Below are 8,223 nucleotides of genomic sequence, written 5' to 3'. Positions count from 1 at the left end.
AACAACATGTCTTCACTGGCATGTTGTAAATGTTAGTTTGAGCTAACACACACACACACACACACACACACACACACACACACACACACACACACACACACACACACACACACACACACACACACACACACACACACACACACACACACACACACACACACACACACTGACAGACGACAAGAGTCTGTAAACAGACACCACTTGGCACTCTGCCTCTGGAGCTAAATATAGCTGTCACGTTTGTGTTCCAAATTTTTGAGACTCTGGCTCTGAAAGTGAATTTCGTTTTCTGTGTCATTTGTGTCCAAATCTGCAGCAAAATCTTTTTTGGCAATAGTAAAAACTATATTCCACCCCAACATGTTAAAATGGAACCAGTCAAGTAAAGTACAACTACTCCAAATACTGTAGCTAACACAGTAAAACATATAATTCTTGTAGTCTCCACCTGTTCCTGATATTGTCTGCTTTTTAACAAGAATGACAGGTAGCTACAGCCAACAGTTTGTTTGGTTAACTGACTCCAGAGAATGTAAAGTTGGTGTGTGGATCTCTTCACCACTTTGAAGCATACTGAAACTGTAGTCACCTTGGTTTTCTGTTCTTTTGTCTTTTACTTAGTTGTCTTTTTCCTTGCCTCAAGCCCTTTCTGTGCTGCCACTCATTTTCTCTCCTGGCTGCCACGCCCACCTCACCTGTTCCCCGTTCCCCAATTTGCTCACTTGCAGTGCCTCTGTATATCTTCTTTAAGTTTCGTATCTCTGAGTTGAATCAGTTACTTGTCAGCTCTAGACCTTGCCTGCCTCTACATCATTTCCACCGGCCTTTTCAACTTCTTTGTAAGTAAAGTTCACTGTTTACTTCATGAGCTGTCTCAGTGTTGTTCACTTGGGTCCTCCTGGTAACTGGGACAGAAACAAACAACTGCTGGATGGAATGACATTCAATTTTATCAAGAGATTCCTGGTTCTTGGACTTTACCTCTCGCACTCCCATGAAGGCAACATTAGTAATTTTTCCACCAAATACAGGTTCGATCTTTTGCTTTTTCATCACCAGAAAGGCCGTGTACATTTATATATATATATATATATATATGTTGAGTTAATATTTCACCCGAGAAGTGTCTTAATCACTTCAACCCTGGAGGTCTCTGTCCCAGAACGAGACCATATCTGTTATACAAATGCAACCGATGCTATTTTTCAGAGGTCGCCAAGGGCGGCACTTCCAATGAAGAGGCCACCTGGTAACACTGCGACTAAAATGGATGCAGCATTTGTTCTGCTTTGTTTCTGTTGCATCAAAATTTGTAGAATTGGATTTTAGAGTTTGTAGAACAGGTTCAATAACATCGGAGTTTAATGATTAATTGTTATAATGCTGTTTGTTAGTCTCCAATTATACATTTTTATTAGGTGGAAGTAGAAATGTCAAATCTTTTGCTGGGGTTTTTCAAATGTCTTGCCTGGCGTAAAAGATAAGGAGACTTATTTTATCCCAAGTGTCTCTAATAGAGACCAAGGTTGCTTTTAGTCTCACAGTTGTGGAGCTGTCACTGCCTGAATTAGTTTTTGGTTTTTTTCAGGTGGAAATAAAAAAAATAAAAAAAAATAGTCCTGGGGCTAAAGGAGTTAATCTCAGTACATTTCTCTTTTATGGACTGCTCACTGAGTATGTAATGATCCATGCGATTTAGTGTGTGAGGCAGCACGTAATATGCTTACTTACTGTAATTTTAGGTCAGAATCATTTTCATATAATCAGTTTATGCTCAATTTAATTTGACAATTTAATTTCTGGTTGTTAATATGTTCTAATAATTTGATTTTGTTATAATCAGGTTATCGTCTGGCCTGTGTTCGCTCCGCCTGTCACGGTGTTCATTTCTGCCTCACAACACGAGCTCACATAAGACTGAATCTTTGATTTATCTCACAGTCGGATACCAGAAAAGGGTGTGTTGTTAAAATGTACTGCAGAAGCATGCCACATTCCTTGTGGTGTTCTGCCAGTTGTGGTGTATACATATTATATAACATGCTGTTTGTAATGATGTCAGACACCTCTTTATCCCTCAATGAAGACTTATGCTAGAAAAAACACATTGCCCCTTTTATTTTGGATGTTTGGGCTGCCAAAGAAACAACAATCTAACAATATTTTAAAGGTCCCAGACTGTGATGCATTTAAATAACACACATGTTTCTCGATCACTTTATGTACTTTTAATTCCTCAAGACAGTTCTCAGTTTGCTCCATCTTTCTCTCTTTTTTTTTTTTTCACTCCTGCTTCTCTTGCCTCATTTTCTTTCATTTTTCTGACACCCTGAAAGCTCTACTTCCACAGTTCTTTTCATGATAGCTCACACTTTTATATATTTCATGATTCACAGCTAACCTGATGAAAAGGCGCTAACATCAGCTGTACGACAGGGACTCAGTTTTCACATTGTCATTAGATACTGACACTACGTTTTCTTCCCCTTGTCATGAAAATAGAGAAACACACATGAACGTCTACTGGTCCAGCACATGCTCTCACGCAACGAATCCACACAGAAAAAAAGTGGGCCATGAATTCCACATGGATCGAGCGTACGGTGAAAAACTCTTCAAAGTGATAAATAAAAAACAAGGCTGTTTCACACATGAGCAAACGTTTGCGTGTTACATCATGAAAGAGATTTGTCCCTTATCAGGAATTAGCAGGTTAACATTTGACCCAGATACAGTAGAGATCCGTGGATGTTCATTTCATCAAAGAGTTTAAATTAAGCTTTCTGATTTAAATAGAAAAGGATCTACTTTTTCATGTAGTCAGCTTATACTGTAGCTTCAAGAAAGGCTGAATAACTGGAGGCCTTTTTTTGTCCTCAAGAGACAACAGAAATATATTGTCTGCTATATCCTAAACCCAGGCAACAAAGATTCTTACTAGTCTTTAAAAGCATGTTGCTCTTAGCAGCTTACCGAGGCACAATACTTAACATATTACTACACAGAGGAACATTTGACCAGCATGTAATGGTTATTTTTTTCTAAAGGCTTTCAAATTCCTGTACTCTACAGTGACTGCTGTCCTTACGTTACCTTAACATTTATGTAGTTTTTAAAAAAATTTTTTTATATATATTCCTGTGACAAAGTTCAAATTGAGACAGTTCTGTCTGCTCCCAGGCTCAGTTGGCAGGCAAGAGATTTGCACAGTGTTCTGGACACAACCAGATAACGTGTGGTGACCGTCCTCGGTGACCCTGTACGACTTTTGCACGGACAACCAATTCTGCATGACGACCCTCCAAGATCTAGAAAATCTGTTGTTTTTGGCCAACTCAGGATTATAACCACAGTAGATAAGAAAGCTTTTCTACTGATCATATAAGGAAACGTGTGTGCTGAAAGTGTGTAGCACATGTGGCCGACAGCAAAAAGAATCTGTTTGTTGAATCACAAAACTCCGAGCTTAGTTTGATAATCCACCAGTTTAGAATTTCATTCCTGCAACTCTCATAATTTATAAACTGATCAGACTCACAATGATCAGTTTTCAGAAAGGATCAAATTGGATTAAACGGAACCAGAGAGATTTTTTTTTTTTCCTTATTCTTCTTCCTGGACAAAACCTTTCCCTTATTTTACTAACAGTACAACTCAACTGCAGACAGTTGAAACAGATATTTGGGTGTTACGCTAGCAACGACTGTTGTTTGTTGTCTCCACACTCAAGCTAATGCGAGAAACAGGGAGGTCAGACCTCAGCCCCAACTGATGTTGACTCAAGTAACATCACTTGAGGTAATTTATCAGGTTTTTGCAGCAGGTTTTTTATTTTTTTAGTTTGTTTTGTTTTGCAGATATGCAGCCCAGGTGGAGAAGATAGGGACGCTTTAGTAAATCAGCCACCGTACCCAAACTTCCTGCTAAAACTGCAACAAGACAGCAGGTAATAACAAAAACTCCTCTCTTTTGTCAGTCCTTTTCCCTCCAGGCCTTTGTGGAGTGTGTTCAGCGAGGAACTAAAAACGTTGGATTAATTACTTTTATAATTTCACTCTATTTGGTAAATACTGCATGACTCCATTAGTGTGTTAAATGGATTATTTCGTACGGCATTCGTGTGCCTTCTTACAGAAGGCCTGAGGACGAAACCCAAATGTAAAGACTGCGGGTGCATTACGTGATGTGAGTGAGGATAATGATGACTACACTTGTTTCATGAGTTCAATCCTTTGTTTACTGACAGTGTTCTGAAATGGAATAATTCCCTTTCATGAGCTTTATATAAAAAAAATTCTGTATCCATTCATCCTTGACAGCATGTAAATATCAGATGAGAATAATATTTTGGAAATAAGCACAATATGAATGCTGCTAAGTCACTAACTACCTCAAACTAAATTGTCTCAGTTTTTACTTTTAAATTTACCACTACCGCATTAATATTACTTTTTTTTTTTTTTTTTTTTTTTTTTACCTTTAAGATACTTTGCCTTATGAGACCAGCTATATTTTCAGTTGACAAGGTCAGCGGTTGACTAATGCGTTCATTACAACTTTCCCCAGGTGAATTCTGTGGTATCATTTTGTTTAATAAAATCTGTTGGCCCCATGCAGGGAATGACCTGATCCCAGGCCCAGGGGTAGATGTATACATACTTCATTTACTTTCCTGCACATTCTTTTGAAATCGGGGATAAGATGATAGAGAGACAACATTTGCATCTGCAAGGCCATCTCACTGTTTAATGCTTCTGATTAAAGCATGTAAGGATTCAGGCAAACGAAGCCTTTTGATGAGAGCACGCAACAACAGTAGTTTGGTTTTAAAAGCTAGTTTTTCCATGTGATGATGTTGAGACATATTTGTACAGACACACTCAGATATGAGATAATAGCACAGAGAATTATTTTCTATGCACTTTCAGATTGAGTCTCACTTCATATCTCAGTCCTCAGACGGTTCCTGTAACAAATTCTTCCTCTACCTCGTACTGTTGAGAAAGATTTGAGCCGAATTGTGGCCAGTCATCTTCACACCATTCGGATTCCACAACCCAAGCAAAGTCTAACCAAAGCATTTTCTGGCAAAAACAAAACCCTCTGGCCACCCAGCGCTGCGAAACAGCTGACGTCAGCTGTTTCACCAGACCTCCTGCTGTGAGAGGGATCTTTTTCTTCTGGAAACAAATGAGAAGCAAAGTTGGCAGATATGATTAGTGGTAACTAAGAGGGAGTGTGGAGAGTGACAGGTTTAAAAATGGGAAGGGAGAAGATGAGAGTGTAGATGGAGGGGAAGCAAAGAGAGAATAGGGTTATGCTAATTTGAATGGATGAGGGGATCAAACGGAGGCATATCAGGTCGTGTGACTTCCAAAGATGGGACCTTAATCTCCCTCCCTTGCCTCTTACAGCTTCCCTTTACATTCACACACTTTCTCCCACACACACACACACATACATTTTACAATGCAGAAGGTGATGTGCTGAGACTGGTGCAATGCATATTTACACAGTCGTGGAAATGCAGTTAGACACTGGAGCTGCAGCGGAAAACAAAAAGACCGAAGGGGAAAACACGGGTAAAATATGACTTATTTGGATTTTTTTTTAATTTTTTTTTTTATCTGTATGTAACTAGGGTTAGAGTTAAGGGTCAAGCTACTTTTTGAGCGCTGCTTTTCAAACAGAATTTGATGTGTCAAACGTAAACTGTCTACATTTGTGTGCTGTTGTTTGTAAAAGAGACAGCGAATGAGTGAGAGAATGGAAGGTAGCGTATCGTAAGTAGAGCCAACAAGTTCCCTCGAGCAGTTAATAAAAGATGATGTTGCAAAATGGATACCAGCGAGAACTCTGCCGTAACATGAGAGCAAAGGATTCACTGCCATCAATGCCAAGTTTTGAAAGCCAGTAGTTATGAAAGTTGCATACTTACTACAAAAAAAGTCCCAGCTTAGGTCAAAAACTTTGTGTGATTTGTACTTGACTGATGTTATTTGCATTCAGCAAAAAAAAAAGAAAAATGAGCACAAATTAGTTACGTGCCATCATTTATGGCGCGTTTATGCAGCAGGAAATATGTAAGGGCTATTTACAAAGTGTACACAGTGCAGTGTGTAACATTAAAGTATATGCGGTAAGGTCATACCCTCACTCTGCTAAGTTTTAAAGCTGAGAAGACTGAGAAGCCCTTGAGAGTCCTTATCAGCTTTTTCATGCATTTAAGATACAATAATATGGTCCTGAATTTGCATAATTACCTGTTTCACCACAAGACAATATTGTTCGGGTAATGGAGAAAGGCAGGGCCTGTCAGTGCAGCTGCTCAAGGCCACCTATGATGATTTCCGACAACTGCCACTGAAAAACTGGGACATGGCGCACAGACCTGCTTTGCCTCCGAGAGAATATTTTGCTTAACAGAAGAAGGAGGAACTATTCATGTTTTACTTACCATTATAGTATAAGAATGGTAGGTGGATGGAGGGAGGGAGGGATGGATGGATAGATGGATAGATAGATAGATAGATAGATAGATAGATAGATAGATAGATAGATAGATAGATAGATAGATAGATAGATAGATAGATAGATAGATAGATAGATAGATAGATAGATAGATAGATAGATAGATAGATAGATAGATAGATAGATAGATAGCAGCGCAGTCTGCTGTGTTTTTCCCCCTGCTCAAGGTTGAACTGCTTTGTTTGAGAATATTATCTAAATATTAATGAAATCCAGCGCCAAAGGCAGAATTTTTAAGGACGTTCTCTTATCCTGCCTCTGCCGTGTTAATTATCATGCCACAATTGTCCTGCTAACTTCACATATCTGCTTTCGCAAAAAGCAGAAATCATTAGTAGTCAGCGCCATCGGTTTGTTCTAAGTCGTTTCTATAATTAGCTCCGTGATGGCGCGCACTACACACTGTACACAGGCGGTTATAGCAACAAACACAACTAAGTTTGATTGACAAAAGACATTCTTTTAATAGATTAAACAGAATATGCTGTGTGTATGAAACCAGGCAGTTTCACTTGTAAGTCTGATAATTAGTGAGACACGCACACGCACACACACACACACACACACACACACACACACACACACACACACACACACACACACACACACACACACACACACACACACACACACACACAGAGGCAGGCAAGCGAGAGGAGCTGTCCTTGGTGCTGAATCAGCCACCCATGCTCAACTACTGGTGCTCTCTGTGGACTGTTTTGTCACCTCTGCTTGTGGTTTTTTAAGGTATACTTTCATTCTCTGTTGATTTAGAGTTATTCCAGTTTGATTCATATTAGATTATGACAGCAGTTTCTTTTGCTAGTTATTGGTTTTCTTTGGGGTTTTTTCAGGAATGTGGCAGAACTGTCACCTGGTAAACAGCTATAAAACCTATAATTTATGTCTTGGCATTTATCAGAAATAAGGACTACCATGCATGCATGCGCAAGACTCTTTGTTATTTTACCACATCAGTTTAGACAATTATTGCGTACCAAAGATAAATAAGCCAAAATACAGCATTTGTAAGAATAATAGTTTTTTTTTTAACCTTCATAATTCATAGGGTGCAAAAGTGACTATTTAGTTTTAACATTGCTTCTGACTGTGTCCCTACTGCTACTATACATTAAATTCAACTTTATTGCCATTACTATTTTCACCACCCCACTACATGGGTCAAAAAGTTTCCTTCAGTGTTTGTAATCTTGCTCTAATGAAGTATATGCAACCCACAAAGCACTAGTTTGAGAGCTACATACGGGCTACACATGAAAAGAAAACGCTGAATAAATTATTCTTTAGTATACGGAAAAAAAAATAAGTGAGGGAAGGAACACATTGATTGCAGATATTTTCAGTGAAGGAAGAAGGTTAATTTATTTTATCGAGTCATAATATCCCACTTTAAATCCTGCATTCAAGCATCACAAATATTAGCCTATCAACAATTTGTACTCAAACATCAACAATAAAAGGCTTTATTACAGCAGCCAGAGACAAAAGTGAAATACTGTTGAATTTGCAGCTCTCACCTGACCCTTGTGCTACCTTCTCAGAGCGTCATCATCTGTCAGCCAATCACGACGCGCTTTCGGTTGCTTCTGGCGTATTTGTGGCGGCCTGGGCCAATCGGGACAAGCGGAGCACTTTGTCAAGGCGAAATCAAAGTTGTTGTAAGAGCGCGTG

The sequence above is a fragment of the Brachyistius frenatus genome, unplaced genomic scaffold, assembly GCF_029030835.1.
Source record: "Brachyistius frenatus isolate BFR_SWC_R1_liver_20210118 unplaced genomic scaffold, ASM2903083v1 Contig_11, whole genome shotgun sequence".
NCBI classification, from domain to species: Eukaryota; Metazoa; Chordata; class Actinopteri; family Embiotocidae; genus Brachyistius; species Brachyistius frenatus.
The sequence above is the reverse complement of the archived record's forward strand: the minus strand, read 5'-3'. Positions refer to the sequence as shown.